Source organism: Bufo bufo, chromosome 4 (genome assembly GCF_905171765.1).
Source record: "Bufo bufo chromosome 4, aBufBuf1.1, whole genome shotgun sequence".
Lineage (NCBI taxonomy): Eukaryota > Metazoa > Chordata > Amphibia > Anura > Bufonidae > Bufo > Bufo bufo.
Window position 1 is genome coordinate 121,129,343 of NC_053392.1, and position 20,873 is coordinate 121,150,215.

General features: G+C 44.7%; 1 protein-coding gene across 4 annotated transcripts in view; it reads left to right on the forward strand.

Annotated features, from left to right (window-relative positions):
• Positions 1-1,318: 1,318 nt before the first annotated feature.
• Positions 1,319-20,873, forward strand: part of SLC16A14 (solute carrier family 16 member 14) — a 45,964-nt gene continuing 26,409 nt past the window's right edge. For 2 of the 4 annotated variants that reach the window (XM_040431002.1, XM_040431001.1), the window contains exon 1: positions 1,319-1,493. The gene's annotated coding sequence lies outside the window, so the exon portion shown is untranslated. Of the gene's footprint in view, positions 1,533-10,254; positions 10,338-20,873 lie in introns of those variants that run through there. The other 2 variants (XM_040431004.1, XM_040431003.1) reach the window with 2 other exon arrangements.

Here is a 20,873-nt window from a genome sequence, read left to right on the forward strand (position 1 = left end):
CCCGATCGTCTCCTAGCAACCGTGCGTGAAAATCGCACCGCATCCGCACTTGCTTGCGGATGCTTGCGATTTTCACGCAACCCCATTCATTTCTATGGGGCTTGCGTTACGTGAAAAACGCACAAAGAGGAGCATGCTGTGATTTTCACGCAACGCACAAGTGATGCGTGAAAATCACCGCTCATGTGCACAGCCCCATAGAAATGAATGGGTCAGGATTCCGTGCGGATGCTGTGCGTTCACCTCCTGCAACGCATCCGCGCGGAAAACTCGCTCGTGTGAAAGGGGCCTAACACTGCAGCTTCAGAATGAATCTAAGATGGATGCTGTCCTTGCTTTTTGATAGGAGGTGGGAGGGTCTGGGAGGGAGGGTATGCTAATTGGCTGGAATGTGTCTGCTGACTGTGAGGTACAGGGTCAAAGTTTGCTCAATGATGACGTATAGGGGGCGGACCGAACCTCGCATATGTTCGCCCGCCGTGGCGAACGTGAACAAGCGATGTTCGCCGGGAACTGTTCGCCGACGAATAGTTCGGGACATCACTATGAGCGAATCGAAGTCCACGAATTTCAGGATAAATTCAATTCGCCGCAAAGCCTAATTTCCTCGTGCTTTGTGGCAGTGAATTGATTTATCCTAAAACAGTGTAAAAAATCAAATAAAAATCATGACATCTTGCTTAAAGATCTCGGCCAAAATCCCGGGAGCGGTGACGACATCACCACGCCGTCCGGCGTGACGACGTCAACACGGGCTGGGTGAGAGTTTGCGCTAGATCTTCAAGCAAGATGGCGGTGGCCGGCCTGTCATGAGCCAATGGATCATGTAAGTATGATTTTTTAATTTATTTTACACTCTTTTATTTATTTCAGATGCCGCGATCATGTATGAACGCAGCATCTGAGGGGTACATCGATGGGGGGCGCCGCTATGACAGCTCCCTGTCATTGCACCCCCTACTTACTAAGAAATGCGCTTCATGATGATTTTTTTTTTTTTATTCGGTTAATTTACTCAAATCTAATAGTGTAATACAAACTGCACTGCCCAGAATCACACTGTATACCTAGTTATATACCCTCACTAACCAGAATACCAACATAATGCTAGTCTTTAAAGTGCCCCCAGACAGTGCCCAAACAGCCAACATAAACTCCCCAGTGAATGACATCTGATTATTCTGCTTTCTATGCGTTCCCCTTGGCAGTGCGCGGAGTGACCAGCAGAGTGCGCCAGTGAGTCGCTTGCAGGATGCTTCATCTATTTTTCTCTCTCCCCATGTAAACCAGAATTAGCCGGTATATGGGAGAGCGGAGACCCGGGAGCAGAGCGGTAATAACCGGGGATGAGGCCGGACCTGGAGGGTGAGCCGAGGCTGCCGCTGCCTCCGCTGGGCGGCCGGGGATGCACCGGGGATCATGGTGTCAGCAACTTGTTCGTGGAGAAGGAGGTTCTGAGGGTCCAGAATGGGCATCTGTACAGCCAGGAGCAGGTACATGGAGGGCAGTGTGGTGATGGCACTGTGTATACGGTCCTCCATCAGATATCAGCACTTGTGTCATTCATCAATATACAAATAGAACAAAATGTATATTTATTTATTGTGTTTATTTATTTGTTTGTTTGATTTAATACCCAGTATGTAAATATATATATAATCCATGATACAGTAATATGGAGATAGGATGTATAGATATGTAACGTGTATCATCTCTGTCATAACATACACTATACATATGTGTAGATCTATATCTATAGGAGCCCTGTACTGTAGCTGTGCCATGGCAGAGCGGGCACATCTCTTCCCTGCAGGCAGCACAGTGAGGTTACTATCGGGTAAGAGGAGCAGCACGCGCGTGGAGAATTATATCTACTGTCTGGGAAAACAAATAGCTGCATCTGATTTTCTGGAGGCTGCTGGTACTTGAGCAGAGCATTGTGATTGTAGTTATATAATCCTTTTACAACTCAAAGGAGTTTTCCGGTAAAAAAAAAAAGATTATTTTTTTTAACAATTTCCTGCAGCATGGCCCCTGAAACAGAAGATCCATACTTACCTGCTATGCACCGCTCCGGTGGTCCACGCTTCCTCCGCTGTCTCCATCGTCCGGTCCTGGCATTGTTTGGCCTTAGGCATGGTCACAGGCAATGACCGGCTATAGCAGTGAAAAACACCTGGAAAAAAAAATTGAAAAATATGTGAGCCAAGGAGCTTGTATGGATGTTGTGGAATCTTTTTGTGTCCATGATGACATCATCCATGATGAGTCTGTTTGGTCCATGTCTCCATTTTTTGCCCTCCGTGTGTCGTCCGTGTTCCGTGGACAGAGCTGAAGATTAATTTTCACCGCCAGATTAACCTCTATATTTGGCGGTGGATCCGCCAAAGTCATGAAGAGGCGCAGGTCTCTCCATAACTTTGGCGCACCCAGCGCCACTTCTAAATGTAACACCAGCTCCCTTGCTGTCTTACATTTAGACCATTTTCTACGCCTAAAATGGGCCTAGAAAATGATGAATGAGACGGGCCTGCCGCCGCATTCCCTTCCCCGCCCACTCCACGATCACTTTTTTAAACCTGGCGTGAGCGGGGAAAAGTCGCAGATTGTGGCGCAACTAACCGCTGCGCCACAATCTGCACCAGAAATAAGACTACTATAGGCATATTTCTGTTTAATAAATGACCCCCCTTGTGCTAAAATTGGACTTTACTGGTACGTGCTGTGATCTTCTCTGAATGGACGTATGATTTGTGAAGAAGGTCGGCATGTGAATCGGCCCGTTGACTTTGATGCGTCCTTTTATATCTCCACTCATTATGAATCCATTTCTAGGTTTGGCACAAGAAAAAAAACTGCATCAGAAACTGCATACAAAAACATTGCGTGAGGTACCCTTAGGGTACGAACACACGGCACAGCCGTCATCCGGAAATTAAGCTGCAGTTTGAATTTTCAATTTCCACAGTGGATTTTACTCTTTGCAATGCAGAGAGTGAAATCTGCTGCAGATCCACAGCAAAAGCCCTGACAATCCGCTTGTAATTTGGATTTTTCTGCAGATCGTTGGCATGTCCATGATGGACTTTCCCCCTCAAGTGAATGGAGCAAGCACTTCTACGTATACTGCTCCACCGAGACTTCTGAGACAACACACAGTATAATCTGGTGCCTTATCCACACGTCCGTGTTCCGCGTACATGTGCTGTACGTGTTCTCCGCGGACAGCACACGTCCCCATTCATTTTAACGTGTGTATTCACACATCAGTTTTTTACCACGGTCCGTGTTTTTAGCACGGATGCATGCTCTATTTTGTCCGTGTTCACGGATCCATAACTCCCATTATAGTCTATGAGTTAGTGAAAACCACAGATGCAACATGGATGCCATCCGTGTTTCACAGATCATTAGGAAGAGATGCTTTGAAAATTATTTTTTCAGCTGTGCAGTGTCAGTAAAACACGGATGACACATGGACAGCTTCACAGAGGCATCACTGACCACCTTTTCACGGATTTAAGCAGGGACACAGAAGTGTCAATGAGGCTTAAAGAGTTATTCTCATCTCAGACAATGGGGGCATATTGCTAGGATATGCCCCCATTGTCTGATAGGTGTGGGACCCCCACCTATGTCAAGAACGGAGCCCTGAAAGTGGTGGAGGACACACTGCGCAAGCGCAGCCACTCTCCGTTCATTTTCTATGGGGCCCATAGAAGTGAATGGGTGCTGTGGCCGGTCATGCGCAGTCGGTGCGCTCCCATTCACTTCTATGGGGAGAGCGCTTGGTGGTGGCCGGACCGGAGTCCTCCAGCTACCACTTTGCAGGGCTCCATTTAGAAGATACGGATGTAGCGGGGTTAACGCACATGCTTTATGAGACATGTTATCTAAACTAAATGCGTTAAGCAATGGCTTTTCAATGGCTTTTGTTTCAAGATAACGCGATGAGTTAAGAGATTTGAGTTAAGAGTGTGTCTTACCCCTGCTACATCCGTAGGTGTGGGTCCTAGCGATTTGCCCCCATTGTCTCAGATGAGGCAACCACTTTAAGAGGTGCAAATGTACTGCATTGTAGAAGAAAGAGAAGCAGTAAAAAGCTCAGACCTCTGTAAGTAGATTGTCCTAATCTGATTTTGGCATTATTGGTAACATTCCTACGTTGGCTGTGAAATCACAATCACAAATTCTTGGCAAGGTCCTATTAACATGGACCTTGACTATGTATTATCAGTATTTGGCCTTTTTATTTTGCTTTTTTTTTCAGAATAGGGTTTGGAATGGTCTGAGAAGTGGAAAGGCTCCAGATGTAGGAGACCTAAGGCCATTATATCCCAGTGTGTATCATTTTCATGTCTTTTAGTTGACTGTGTCAGTTGCCCCATCTTTCATGGTCACCGCACAGGACATGTCCCCGGGAAGTGGGTGAAAGGTCAGCCCTCTCTTTCTGCTTTACATTGTGCTATAAAAATTAATAAATGATTCTGAGGGAGATGTTTGCGAGCCTGAGTGAACTGCTGGACTTTGTAACTTGTGTGCCAGATGGATTTTGTAAGACGTTTTACAGAAATGTGTAATAATAACAAGGATTATTGTACATGATCCAAAAATGGGAGACAAAGGAAAGAGTGAGAACAAGCTAGGTAAATGTAACTGATTTCATGATTCTCTATTTACATAGTTGACAGGGTTACATAATATCACTTTCATCTCTCTAAGACCTCATGCACACGACCGTTGTTGTGTTCCGTTCCGCAAAATGGGGTTCCGTTGTTCCGTGATCCGTTTCCGTTTTTGTTTCCGTGTGTCTTCCTTTATTTTTGGAGGACCACCAGACATGAAGGAAAGTAAAAAAAAAGTCTAAGTCAAGCTTGCCCTGCAAATGATAGGAAAAAAACGGACACGGACGCGCGGACGCGGATGACAATCTTGTGTGCCTCCGCGTTTTTTCACGGTCCCATTGACTTGAATAGGTCCGCGAACCGTTTTCCGTGAAAAAAATAGGACAGGTTATTTTTTTTGATGGACTGGAACCACGGATCACGGACGCGGATGACAAACGGTGCATTAGCCGAGTTTTCAACGGACCCATTGAAAGTCAATGGGTCCGCAGAAAATCACAAAAAACGGAACAACGGACACGGAATAAAACAACGGTTTTATATGAAGGATGGCCTTATGTCGTGTGCATGAGGCCTAATATTCACAAAGCGGATCTCCACGCATGGGCGTCCGCAGAAATTTTTCCAGGGAGGCGGGCAGGCGGTATATGATTGAAGGGGCAATACTGCCTGGTATATGGACAGCAGAGATGGCATCCTCTGGGCAGTACTGGTCATCCTTCTCCAGCACCCTGACTGCCACCTGCTTGGCCTGGCTCTCATGGCACTTCACTGCCTGCTGCTTGGCTATCAGTGACTCACCCCACACCTAACACTCAGGGTCAGGGAGTGACTCCGTAGTCACACTGTGACACTGACTGACTGTCACTCATGATAGCCAAGCAGGTGGCAGTCAGGGTGCTTGTGAAGGATGAATTGACCAGAGGATGCCATATCTGCTGTCCATATAATACCAGGCAGTATTGCCCCTTCATATACCGCCTGGTCACCCCACACCTAACACTCAGCAAGTACTGTCACACTGACTGGTCTGTGACACTGACTGTCAGTCACTCACTGTGTTAGTGTCGCTCTCGCTCATTCATTCAGGCTGCCTGTGGTTGTGGAGTCCTGAAGCGGCCGGTGCACTGCGGGCGGCTCTTCTTATTGCTCCGGCTCCGCAATGTCTTTCCGGCCCGGAAGGTGGGCAGAGCTTCATATTGCCGTGCGCGCCCGGCCCTAGTGATTCATCAGGGCGCGTGCATGCTCCTGATAGATACCGCTCCTCACTCTGCGGTGCTGCACAGTGCAGAGGCAGAACTCAGTTCACAGATTTCCAGGGCCCCAGGAGGGGAGAACTTAGGCTACTTTCACACTCGCGTTTTGGCTTTCCGTCTCTGGGATCCATTCAGGGCTCTCACAAGCGGTCCAAAACGGATCAGTTTGAATGGAAAAGGATCTGCTCAGAATGCATCAGTTTGCCTCCGATCAGTCACCATTCCACTCTGGAGGCAGACACCATTGACTTTGAGTGGTGTTCATGACGGATCCGTCATGGCTATAGAAGACATAATACAACCGGATCCGTTCATGATGGATGCATGCGGTTGTATTATGGTAACACAAGCGTTTTTGCAGATCCATGACAGATCCGCAAAAAACGCTAATGTGAAAGTAACCTTAGATGCCCGTTATAAGAACATAGTCCTACCACTTTACACATCACTAGTCAGACCACACATGGAGTACTGTGTACAGTTCTGGGCTCCTGTGAACAAGGCAGACATAGCAGAGCTGGAGAGGGTTCAGAGGAGGGCAACTAAAGTAATAACTGGAATGGGGCAACTACAGTACCCTGAAAGATTATCAACATTAGGGTTATTCACTTTAGAAAAAAGATGACTAAGGGGAGATCAAATACCTACATATATATATATTAGCGGTCAGTACAGAGATCTATCCCATCATCTATTTATCCCCAGGACTTTGACTGTGATGATATAGAGTAGTGATGGCTAACCTCCAGCACTCCAGCTGTGGTGAAACTACGACTCCCAGCATGCTCTATTCATTTCTATGGAGTTCTGAGAACAGCCAAGCAAGTGTACATCTTGGGAGTTGTAGTTTTAACACAGCTGGAGTGCCAGAAGTTAGCCATCACAGATCTAGAGGAAAGAAGGTTTCTACGCAAAATTAGAAGAGGATTCTTTACGGTAAGAGCAGTGAGACTATGGAACTCTCTGCCTGAGGAGGTGGTGATGGTGATTACAATAAAGGAATTCAAGAGGGGTCTGGATGTATTTCTGGAGCGTAATAATATTACAGGCTATAGCTACTAGAGAGGGGTCGTTGATCCAGGGAGTTATTCTGATTGCCTGATTGGAGTCGGGAAGGAATTTTTTCCCCTAAATTGAGGAAAATTGGCTTCTCCCTCACAGTTTTTTTCTCCCCTTTCTCTGGATCAACTTGCCAGATAAGGCTACTTTCATAGAATGTGTCGGCAGATAAGAACCATTTGGCCCCTCTAGTCTGCCCAATATACTGAATACTATATCCCTTGGTCCTATCTTATATGAAGGATGGCCTTATGCCTATCCCATGCATGCTTAAACTCCTTCACTGTATTTGCAGCTGCCACTTCTGCAGGAAGGCTATTCCATGCATCCACTACTCTCTCAGTAAAGTAATACTTCCTGATATTACTTTTAAACCTTTGCTCCTCTAATTTAAACTATGTCCTCTTGTAGCAGTTTTTCTACTTTTGCATATTCTCTCCTCTTTTACCTTGTTGATTCCCTTTATGTATTTAAAAGTTTTTATCATATCCCCTCTGTCTCGTCTTTCTTCCAAGCTATACATGTTAAGGTCCTTTAATCTTTCCTGGTAAGTTTTATCCTGCAATCCATGTACTAGTTTAGTAGCTCTTCTCTGAACTCTCTCCAAAGTATCAATATCCTTCTGGAGATATGGTCTCCAGTACTGAGCACAATACTCATGCGCAGACCGGAAGGACGGATTCGGCATTCCGGTATTTTGAATGCCGGATCCGGCACTAATACATTTGGCATTCAGGCAAGTCTTCAGTCTTTTTTGGCTGGAGATGAAACCGTAGCATGCTGCAGTATTATCTCCGTCCTAAACAGTCAAAAAGACTGAACTGAAGACATCCTGATGCATCCTGAACGGATTGCTCTCCATTCAGAATGCATGGGGATAAAACTGATCAGTTCTTTTCCGGTATTCAGCCCCTGTGACGGAACTCTATGCCGGAAAAGAAAAACGCTAGTGTAAAAGTACCCTAACAGGCCGAACTGGATGGACAGATGTCTTTTTTCAGCCTTGCAAACTTTGTTACTTTTTTTAAAATCATGTTACCCTTATTCATCCCTGACTCATCACTCACCCAGTACCCTGACTGATCCCTGACCTAGTACCGCTCTTTACCCTGACTCATGTCTGACCCAGTCCCCCTCTCTACCCCAACTCATCCCTCATCCAGTCCCTCTCTTTGCCCCGAGTCATCCATGATTTAGTACCTCTCTCTACCCTGACTGATCCCTGACCCAGTATGTCTCTCTACCCTGACTGATCCCTGACCTAGTACCTCCCTCTACCCTGACTGATCCCTGACCCAGTACCTCTCTCTTATCTGACTGATCCCTGACCCAGTATGTCTCTCTACCCTGACTGATCCCTGACTTAGTACCTCTCTCTACCCTGACTGATCCCTGACCCAGTACCTCTCTCTACCCTGACTGATCCCTGACCCAGTATGTCTCTCTACCCTGACTGATCCCTGACCTTGTACCTCTCTCTACCCTGACTGATCCCTGACCTTGTACCTCTCTCTACTCTGACTGATCCCTGACCTTGTTCCTCTCTCTACCCCCTCATCCCTGACCCAGTACCTCTCTCTACCCTGACTGATCCCTGACCTAGTACCTCTCTCTACCCTGACTGATCCCTGACCCAGTATGTCTCTCTACCCTGACTGATCCCTGACCCAGTACCTCCCTCTACCCTGACTGATCTCTGACCCAGTACCTCTCTCTACCCAGATTTATCCCTGATCCAGTACTTCTCTCTACCCTGACTCATCCCTGACCCAATATCTCTCTCCATACCTCCCAGCTTTTGAAAATCACAAAAAGGGACTATAGCAGCAGCATAACGCTCTGTGCCATTTTTTTAAATACTAAGCCGCTCTTCTAACTCTGCCCAATGCATATATCTATTCCCGCCCAGTCCCCTTATTGCCCCCACACAGAAATTATATCTACATTGTGCTTTTTTCACAGTAGTTATGCCCACATTGTGCCCCTGTGCCCCCTCACAGTAGTTATGCCCATTGTGCCCCTTTCACTGAAGATATGCCCACATTGTGCCCCTACAGCAGATATGCCCACATTGTGCCCCCAGAGTAGATATGCCCACGTTGTGCCTCCACAGTAGTGATGCCCACATTGTGCCCCCACAATAGTTATGATCACATTGTGCCCTCACTGTACATACGCCCACATTGTGCCCCCACAGTAGTTTTGGCACCCCTTCAGTAGTGCCACCTCCCCTAATATCACATTCCTCTGCCTGTTTGCTCTATTTACTGGGATGCCCATTATACTGGTGCCATAAGAGTTTGTGGGGGTGGTTTAGGCTGCCACTTCTTTCTATGTTCCAAGTGGTTTATGGAATAACTATATGCACACATGTTTTATTCCTGGTTCTTAGCCACATTATTTCTACTTTGTGGCAACAGGGAGCAAGAAAGCAACAACACTGGATCTCGAAAACAGTGTTAGGTTCCTTCAGGCATTTTGGCAAACTGCATGGCCACAAAATTCCCTTTGGAATTTAGTCCTATTGCAGTGAGGAAGCAGGGTAAAGAATGCATCCCCTTGCTTTATACCTATGGCTTCTGTATTTTGTACAAAGTAGTTTTGCAATCTTAGGGCTCTTTAAAACAAGCTAGCTTAAACTCATCGCAAAAAAACAAAAGGATAAATGTGTTTAAACTGCACACAAATGGATGGCGTCCATATGCCGTCTGTTATTCTCAAACATCCATTCACTTGAATGAGTGATTCTTTTGGGGATAATGATGTATGCTGCAATTTTATCTACATAGACCATAGGAAATAGCACATATGACTTGGCGCAATGACTATAATGGGTCAGTGTTCAGTCCGGGTGCTGTCAATTCTACACTTGGACAATAGCCAAAAGTGAACCATGCTAGTCTAAATGAGCCCCAATGCAGCTTTCAGATGAAGGTCTGTTCCAGTAATGGTTGTAAGGTGGAGTCTATGATTATCATGAAATTGAATGATTATTAGTATAATAATCAGCATGCAGTGTCCTTTTGTCCAGAGCGTTCCTTGTCACTAAATATACAGTATATGGAAGAGACTATTAAAGCTTAGAAAATCATTATATGCACTTTGCGTCATCCTCACGATGAATGTCGGTCATATTTTAACGTTTCACTTTCAAACGGGATTAACCATTAAAATACCACCATTAAATAGACTAGAATGAACTTTGCATCCTGCTGATGACATTGTGCTATCAGTGCTGATCCCTACACCCCAGCATGGCTCCCTTCACACTGTGATCCACAGTGTGTCCACCCAAATTCTGGGAGGATACCGAGTCTCCTACATTGCTGTTCTCTTATAAAACCATTAAGTGTAAGTTGATCACTCCAGTCGGGCTCAGCTGCTATACTAAAATCAGGTAAGAAGTCATTATTATAATATATATATTTATTTATATATCTATATATATATATATCTCTCTATATATCTAAATATAATATATATATATATATATATATATATATATGGTATATATAATATATCTATATGAGAGGTGCTGAGTACAATTCTTATAGAAACCTTTACAGATCAGGTGATTCTTGTGCAATTGATTCTGTCCACTAACAAAGAATGAGTTGAATTTGTTGGAATTAGATGTGATGTTCATCAGTAAATTAGTGTATACCTGTGTAATTTGGAGGAGATTATTTTTTAATACTTAATCCAGAGTGATACATTTAATGTGATAGTATTAGGGATTATTAATATTAGCCTCACCATTATTTATAATTATTAGAGCCATTGTATCAGTATGCATTACTTTCATCTATGAATAAATCCGGGAACTCATGGTTTCTTTTAGTATTTGTCTTTGATGCTTGCATTCTGCAGTTACCGTACATATGAAGGAGCATGATAAGGAGCACCCATGTGTGAATATACTAGTGCATCTCAATAAATTAGAATATCATTGAAAGGTTAATTTATTTCAGTAATTCAATTCAGAAAGTGAAACTTATATACAATATAAGCTTGTATATTATATGGATTCATTACGCCCAAAGTGATCTATTTCAAGTGTTTATTTCTTTTACTGTTGATGATTATGGCTTACAGTTTATGAAAACCCAAAAGTCAGTATATCGGAAGGTTTGAATAGTGAGAAAAAGTTGAATATTGTAGACTGATGGTGTCATACTCTAATTAGCTAATCACCACAAAACACCTGTAAAGGTTGTCTAAGCCTTTAAATGGTCTCTCAGTCTGGTTCAGTAGGCTACACAATCCGGCGGAAGACTGCTGACTTGACAGTTGTCCAGAAGACAGTCATTGGCACCCTCTACAAGGAGAGTAAGCCACAAAAGGACACTGCTAAAGAAAATGGTTGGTAACAGAGTGCTGTATCCAAGCATATTAGTGGAAAGCTGAGTGGAAGGAAAACGTGTGTTACAAAAAGGTAAAAGGATTGTCAAGAAAAGGCCATTCAAGAATTTGGGGGGAGATTCACAAGGAGTGGACGGCTTGTGGCGTCAGTGCTTTAAAAGCCACCACATACAGACGTATCCATGTCATGGGCTACAACTGTCTCATTTCTTGTGTCAAGCCACTCATGACCCAGAGACAGCATCAGAAGCATCTTACCTGGGCTAAGGAGACAAAGGACTGGACTGTTGCAAAGTGCTCTAAAGCCCTGTTTTCAGATGAAAGTAAAGTTTGCATTTCATTGAGAAAACAAGTCTCAGAGACTGGAGAAGAGTGGAGAGGCACACAATTCAAGTAGCTTGAAGTTAGGTGTGAAGTTTCCAGTCAGTGATGGTTTGGGGAGCCATGTCATCTGCTGGTGTTATATCAAGTCCAAAGTCAGTGCAGCCGTCTACCAGGAAATTTTAGAGGACTGCATGCTTTCCTCTGATGACAAGCTTTATGGAGATGCTGATTTCATTTTCCAGTAGGACTTGGCACCTGTCCACACTGCCAAAAGTACCAATACCTGGTTTAATAACCACAGTATCACTGTGCTTGATTGGCCAGCAAACTCACCTGACCTAAATCCCATAGAGAATCTATGGGTTTTGTCAGGAGCAGGCTCAGAGACACCAGACCCAACAATGCAGACAAGCTGAGGTCTCTATAAAAAGGTAGAAAAGGTGGCGGCTCGACCCAACTACCAGAAAATAGACAAACTGGTGCACACCTCGCGGTGCCACCAACACCGTAGGAAAAATAAATAGTTTGAATAGTAAAAAGAGGGGCACTCGATAACTGGTGATACACGGAACAGCACGATTCGATAGCTAATATACCCTTTTTTTAACTAATAAAAAATCTATAAAAACATGAAACGATAAAAACCATCAAACACGGTTTGATGGTTTTATTGTTTCATGTTTTTATTGATTTTTATTAGTTTAAAAAAAATAAAAAATAAAAGGGTATATTAGCTATCGAATGTGCTGTTCTGTGTATTACCAGTTATCAAGTGCCCCTCTTTTTTTTTTTAACTCGTTTTATTGAAATTTAACAAGAAAGGCATGTTACATTTTTAGAGTAGACAAGGATTAATACATTTAGGGAATATCTCACGCAGGAGATATAGTGCAAGCACTGCAGTGCTTGACAGTTCTGCATTTAAATCCGATACAGCATAAAAATTTACATAATCAAATGACTTCTGGAGGGAGAACGATGGAGGAGATCTAGCCTCAATATGCATGTTAGCATAGCATTATACATCGGTTACAGAGTACATACAAGCATTATGCACAGTCAGAGTGGATGCACACCATTCGCCCCACACTTTATCAAACTTTTGCGGGCACTTCCTATGGATAAAGATAACCTTTTCCATACTAACAGCCTGATTAACCAGCAACTTCCATTGACCCACCGTAGGCACTCTATCATCCATCCATCTCAGGGCAACAGCTTTTCTGGCAAAGAATAAGGTTTCGCTCAAGAAAATTCTGTGATGATGGCCCCAATCCTCCTCATCCAGGATACCAAGTATACAGCTCTTTGGGCACAGCGGCACCGCATTTGGAACTATAGCAGACAGCACTCCTATCACTGCTGCCCAAAAGCTCTTCAAATATGAGCAGTCCCACATGAGATGCCAGAAATCCGCTCCCTCCTGATGGCACCTATGACACCTACTGTGTGTCAGTCTCCCCATTTTCTGCAGGCGAACAGGTGTAAGGTAACTCCTATGCAGGATAAACAACTGAATCAGCCTATTAGTTACTGACGGAGAGACCCTCACTGGAGACAGCAGCGCTTCATTCCAATCGTCAGCTGATAGGGAAGGGATGGAATTTCTCCATTTCTCCTCAACAGCAAGGGGATTCATCAGCGTGCGGTTATTAAGCAAATGTGTATAGAGTGCAGAGATAATACCTTTCGGGCCCTGTGATCTGAGAACTCCTATCAGAGGGTAATTAGAAATTTTCCGGCCACCTGCTGCGAACTGTGCCGTTAGCGCATGTCTCAGCTGCAGGTATCTAAAGAAGAATGAGCGAGGTAGTTCAAACCTCTCCTGCAGCTGAGAGGAGGAACATAGATTACTCTCAGCATATAAGTCGTTCAGTTTACGGATTCCCTGCGCCTGCCACCATCTAGCACCCTCTAAATCTTTTAAGTGAGTAAACATGGGATTATCCCATAACGGGATGTCATCTGGGATGTCTTTAAACGACCTCATTTTCGCAGCATTCCATACCTGATGGGCCATTCTATGAATAGGGAGCAAGCGCATGGAAATAAACCTCGGCCCCTCCAACACAGGCCATAGAGAGGATAATCCTAGATACTCCCTAAGGTAGTATTCTGCATTAGGTAGATCAGTTGCCTGGACCCAGGGGGTCAGAAGTTTCAGCTGTCCAGCTAGATAATAAAGGAAAAAATCAGGTAAAGAAGCGCCACCTTCTAGCTTGGGCCTCTGTAGGACCTGAAGGGACAGCTTTCGCCTGGATTCCCCCCACACAAATTTAGTCACTAACGAATGAATGCGAGCAAAGAATCCCTGCGATATCGGGGTAGACGCATGCGCCAGCAGATACAACCCTTTGGGCAAGAGAGTCATCTTGACCAAATTTAATCTTCCCATAATAGAGAGTGGCAAGGTCCTCCATGTCCTGAATTTATCCATGAACATGGACTCCAGGGGTGCAATATTCAGGGAGTACGCTAACTGGGGGTCCCTAGTGATAACAACCCCTAAATATTTGAAGAAATCTACTACTGGCAGATTGCAATACTGAGGTGGCCACGTGTGTATCCACAGAGGCATAAGTGCTGATTTCGTCCAATTTATGTGTAAACCCGAGAACTCTCCGAACTTGCTAATTATGTCAATTGCTCTAGGGAGTGTTGTCTCAGGTTCGTCCATAAAGAGAAGGAGATCATCCGCATATAATCCAACTTTGTCCATTCTCTCGCCCATGGATATTCCCTTGAAGATCTGATCTTGTCGAATCCTTAAAGCAAGGTGCTCTATGGCAATGGCAAACAAGAGTGGTGACAGAGGGCAGCCTTGCCTGGTTCCTCTGTGAAGAGTAAAGGAGTCAGATATTGATCCATTTACAAGTACATTAGCCTTGGGGAGGCGATACAAAATCTCCACCCACTCAATAAATTTAGGGCCAAAGCCAAAACAGCGTAGTACTTCCAGTAGGTACACCCATTCCACAGAGTCAAAGGCCTTGGCAGTATCCAGAGATGCCAAGGCCCAATGCTTATCCCCTGCCACTCCCACCTGTGCCATTACCTGCGCCCTTCTGATGTTGTCAGACGTCGATCGTCCTGGTATGAACCCAGACTGGTCTTTGTGTATGACTGTGGCAATTACCTTATTTAGCCTGGAGGCAAGCAATCTCGTGAGTATTTTATAATCAAGGTTTAGGAGTGATATCGGCCTATATGATCCGCATTCCAAAGGATCCTTGTCTGGCTTCAAAATAACCACTATGGTGGCGTCGTACATCGAATCCGGGAGTCTACCCCTCTGCTGTGCCGCCTGATAAATTTTAAGAAGCTCGGGTCCTAGCTCTTCTGCATATTTTTTGTAAACTTCTACTGGGATCCCGTCTGGGCCAGGTGCTTTGCCAGTAGGCAGCTCCGCCATTGCCATCTGAATTTCCTCTAGCGTAATATCAGCCTCCAGTAAAATTCTATCCTCCTCGCCAAGCTGCGGATGTGTGACCTGCCCCAGATAAGCTTCCAATTCTTGATCAGAGTATTGAGCCGCCGATCTGTATAGATCCTGATAAAAACCCTTGAATCTATTCAGTATGTCACCCACTGATTCGACTACCATCCCAGCTGTGTCCTTTATTCTAATGACCGGGGGAGACATATTATTGTTGCGCACAACGTGGGCCAATAGTTTACCTGCCTGGCTGCCCAGCTCAAAGTTCTGTTGCTTTAGAAAGAACAGTTTGCGTTCACTCTTTTCCCTGAGGTGCGTCATGTACAACCTGCCTTTTAACATCCAGTCCTGCCTATTCACTTCAGAGGGGTCTAACCTGAAGGAGTTCTCAGCTACCTTACAGCTGGAGTGCAGCTCTAATTCCTTGCGCGCAGATTCCCTTTTAATATATGATATGGATGACTTAAGACACCCCCTCAGATAGGCCTTTAACGTCTCCCAGAGAAGCAGTCCATCCGTCATCTCGTCCTGCATTGCAAGGAATACCTGGAGTTGATCAGGGACTCTGTCATGAGAGGACATCAGAGACAACCAGAAAGGGTGCACGCGCATCTTGACACTCTGCTTGACGCCATTATACAGAGTGAACTGGGCCATAACCGGAGCATGATCCGAGGGGCCCTGTGATCCATATTCAATGTTGCCAAGATCCGTATACACAGCCGCATTTCCAAATATATAATCTATTCTGGACAGGGCGCCCCTGGCCGGGGTGAAGCAGGAATATTCCCTCCGAAGGGGGTAACGTAGCCTCCACATATCTAGCCACCCAAGTTCAGACGCAACTCTAGCTATATTAGTGTCACTCTGAGTGTGACTACCCACTCTCCCTTCTGGACGAAACCTGTCCAAATCCTCATGCATCACTAGGTTGAAGTCTCCCATGCAAAGAAATTTGGCATTGGGGTATTGTGCCATAAATCCCATCACCACCTAAGGTATAGTTATAGTAGCTGGGGGGGGGTTGTAGATATTTACTACTACATATGGAGCGCAGTTGATAAAAGCATATACCAAAATATATTGACCTTCAGGATCCACAACCAAATGTTGGACCTCCCACCTGATGTTCCTGTGAACAAGCAGGGCAACCCCTCTAGAGTGTGTAGACCCATACGCATTTATTGACCATTGAACCCAGGGTTTCTTAATCCTGTTCCCTGTCTCTGGAATCAAATGGGTTTCTTGCAGGCCCAGAATGTGAGGGCCATACTGTCTGATATGAGAGAATACAGAGATCCTTTTTCTCGGACTACCCAGACCCCTCACATTCCATGACATAACCTTAAAATCAGCCATCTCGACTTAATGATTCACTCTCCTTGCAATTAAGCCATCCTCCAACATTTAAACCTTGTCTGCAGACATCGGACCTTCTCATGCATATTCGCCTTGATATCCCACCATGCTTTACATACCATGCCTTTAACAGTATGAACCTTCTATAACATAATAACATGATAACAAATGAGTGGATAACTCCATAGTCGACGACATCTCTGTCATCACGTATTGTGGCTGTTGTCACGGGGACCTGCATAGTACATTAAGGTGACAAACCTATGCAGGTATCCGCCCAACCCCATATCAATGAGACACCACTGATCATAGCAATTTGCAAAGTCAAAAGACTAGGAGGAAAAGGGGAGCATGGAGAGGGGGGGAGGGGGAGGGGCAGGGGGGGGATCAGGTATCAAGGACAGGGAGAAAAACAAAATGGAGGGGACAACCACAGTAATATCGACATATGTATAGGAGCGGATCTCAGATAACATTTCCGCAATTATAAGCATCTCAGGGCCACTCCATAAACCACGCTAGGGAGTCAAAGTCTTAGATGCCTGTGGAAGCCCTACATTACCGCTCAGGGGGCCTGCAGCTGTCCTAGATGTATGATCCTCAGCGCGGTTCAGGACGACTTGGCCTTTTGGAGACCCATTCCTCCGCCTCCTTAGGATCCACAAAGAAGACCGGCTTCTCTCCATCTACCACTCTAAGGCGCGCTGGGTAAGCCATGGAATACTGCAGATTCATATCACGAAGACGCCGCTTAATAGAGATGAAAGTGGCCCTCTTTTTTTGGAGCTCAGCTGAGAAGTCAGGAAACAGTGATATATTCACTCCATCATGTTTGATTTCTCTCTTGTTTCTCGCTTGTCCCAGGATTAGATCTCTGTCCTTCCAATTAAGCAGCCTCGCCAGCAAGGGCCTTGGGGGAGCTCCAGGAGGGGGAGGTCTGGCGGGGACCCGGTGAGCCCGCTCAACTGCATAGGCACCAGAAAATGGCGCATCAGGGAACTGTGCCTTGAACCAGAGTTCCAGGAAAGTAGCTGGGTCCGAGCCCTCCGCTCTCTCAGGTAACCCCAGGATCCTGGCGTTGTTGCGCCTGGCCCTGTTCTCAAGGTCGTCGCATTTTTGCTGCCATAGGCCCACAGACCTCTCCACAGCCTGTATTCTGCCTGTCAGGGGCCTTGTGAAGTCCTCCAGGGCAGAGACCCTGTCCTCCGTGTGACGTACACGCTCTCTGAGCTGCTGCACATCCTGTCTGAGTAGGCCCAAATCCACCTTCACCTCCTCGATTTTACAGGTAAGGGACGTCTGGCAGGTGGAGATTGCAGCGAGGAGCTGATGAGAAACATCTTTGAGCGTTACCTCCGGTTCTTCCGCTCCCTCCGCCTCTGTCTGCAGCGCTGCTTGGCCTCTTGTCACCGCCGCCCGTGGCGTAGCAGAGCCGCCGGCGCCATTTTGGGCCTCCTGCCGAACATACTCTTTAAGCTTTTCAGCCGCAGATTGTGCCTTACTGGGGCCCATGTCTGTCTTCCCAGGTTTCCTCTTCCTCCTCTGCACTTGCCACTCGTCTTTCTGTGTAGCCAGGGTGTCAGGATGCTGAAGGATTTAGATCGGGGTACGGAGCAGAGCTCAAGTGCGTGCGCTCATGTCGGCAGTTGGCCACGCCCCCCCAAGTGCCCCTCTTTTTACCATTCAAGCTGAAGGTCTCTATCAAAGCAACCTGGGGCTTCCATAACGCCCCAGCAATGCCACAGAGTGATCTCCTCCATGCCACGCGGCTTTGATGCAATAATTCATGAAAAAGGAGCCCTGACCAAGTATTGAGTGTATATACTGTACTTACTTTTCAGTAGGCCAACATTTCTATATTAAAAATCATTTTTTAATTGGTCTTATATAATATTCTAATTTTCTGAGATACTGACTTTTGGGTTTTCATTAGCTGTAAGCCATAATCATCAACATTAAAAGAAATAAACGCTTGAAATAGATCACCCTGTGTGTGAGGAATCTATAGAATATAAGAGTTTCACTTTCTGAATTGAATTACTGAAATAAATAACATTTTTGATGATATTTTAATTTATTGAGATGCACTAGTACATTAGGCTATGCTCATCTATAAATTGCTTGAATGCCTGTGCTTAGAGGGATATGTAAGTATCTTGAGAAAGAAGTATCTAATATATCACTTATTGCAACCCCTCATGAACTTTAATCTGTTGCCTTTGTGTCTCAGTATAATCTTCACCCACGTACACATGGATGTATAGCTAAGCTTTTTTTTTTATAGGTTTCTACATTACATATTCTATGGTGATAGATTTCTGCTCCAGCTATTGAGTAATTTATTTTACCCCTTCACCCCCGGGGAGTTTTTCATTTTTGTATTTTTGCTTTTCACTCTTTGCCTTTCCGAGGTTATTACTCTTTTATTTTTCTGTTCACTTAGCCATTTTAGGGCTTGTTTTTTTGCGGGATAAGTTGTACTATCTAATAAAAACCATGCTCAGATCCTTCTGTCATGTCATGTAATTCCAGACAACCTGTGTGATGTTGAGATCAGGGGTCTGTGGGGCCATATCATTACTTCCAGAACTCCTTGTTCTTCTTGATGCTGAAGATAGTTTTAAATACATTGGCTGTATGTCTGGAGTCATTGTCCTGCTGCAGAATACATTTTGAGCCAATCAGACGCCTCCCTGTTGGTATTACATGATGGATAAGTATCTGCCTGTGTCTCAGGACACCATTTCTCCTACCATGTTAAGGAGCATAGGCAGTGACAGACCAAGGAAACTTTTGAAATTGGAAGATATCCAGCGGTATCACCAGCTCAGAAGTGGCAGAAACTAGTGGGACCCAGGTACATCCATCTACTGTTCAACTCGACTGCAATGTATGAAAACATAGGAGCTAGAGTGCAGAAAAATGGCAGCAGGTTCTTTGGATTGATGAGTCAAAATTTGAAATATTTGGCTGTAAAAGAAGGAAGGGCTGGGGAGCAGTACAAGGATCAGTGTCTGCAGGCAATAGAGAAACATGGTGGAGGTTCCTTGCAAGTCTGGGTCTACTTTTCAGCAGATTTGGAGATATTTATACATCATGCAATACCATCAGGGAGGCTTCTGATTGGCTCCAAATCTTCAGTGTAAAGAAGAACAAGGAGTTTTGGAAGTGATGATATGACCTCCACAGAGCCCAGACCTCAAGAACACCAAGCCTGTCTGGGATTACATGGAGAGACATAAGAATTTCAGAAGGTCTGTGGTTAGGTCTCCAAGATGTTTGGAACAACTTCCCTGCGGAGTTCCTTCAAATACTGTGTACAAGTGAACCTGAAAGAAGTGATGCTGTTTTGTAGACAGAGGGTGGTCACACCAAATATTGATTTGATTTAGATTTCTCTTTCGTTCTTTCTCTTTGCATTTTAATAACTGAAAAAATAAACTATTAACACTTCTATTTTTTGAAAGCTTTCTTATTTTGCTGCAGTTTTCCACATCTGTGCTGTGTGTGTCTGTGTGTACAGTACAGACAAAAAGTTTGGACACACCTTCTCATTCAAAGAGTTTTCTTTATTTTCATGACTATGAAAAATGTAGATTCACACTGAAGGCATCAAAACTATGAATTAACACATGTGGAATTATATACATAACAAACAAGTGTGAAACAACTGAAAATATGTCATATTCTAGGTTCTTCAAAGTAGCCACCTTTTGCTTTGATTACTGCTTTGCACACTCTTGGCATTCTCTTGATGAGCTTCAAGAGGTAGTCCCCTGAAATGGTTTTCACTTCACAGGTGTGCCCTGTCAGGTTTAATAAGTGGGATTTCTTGCCTTATAAATGGGGTTGGGACCATCAGTTGTGTTGAGGAGAAGTCAGGTGGATACACAGCTGATAGTCCTACTGAATAGACTGTTAGAATTTGTATTATGGCAAGAAAAAAGCAGCTATGTAAAGAAAAACGAGTGGCCATCATTACTTTAAGAAATGAAGGTCAGTCAGTCAGCCGAAAAATTGGGAAAACTTTGAAAGTAAGGGCTATTTGACCATGAAGGAGAGTGATGGGGTGCTGCGCCAGATGACCTGGCCTCCACAGTCACCGGACCTGAACCCAATCGAGATGGTTTGGGGTGAGCTGGACCGCAGAGTGAAGGCAAAAGGGCCAACAAGTGCTAAGCATCTCTGGGAACTCCTTCAAGACTGTTGGAAGACCATTTCAGGTGACTACCTCTTGAAGCTCATCAAGAGAATGCCAAGAGTGTGCAAAGCAGTAATGAAAGCAAAAGGTGGCTACTTTGAAGAACCTAGAATATGACATATTTTCAGTTGTTTCACACTTGTTTGTTATGTATATAATTCCACATGTGTTAATTCATAGTTTTGATGCCTTCATAGTCATGAAAATAAACTCTTTGAATGAGAAGGTGTGTCCAAACTTTTGGTCTGTAC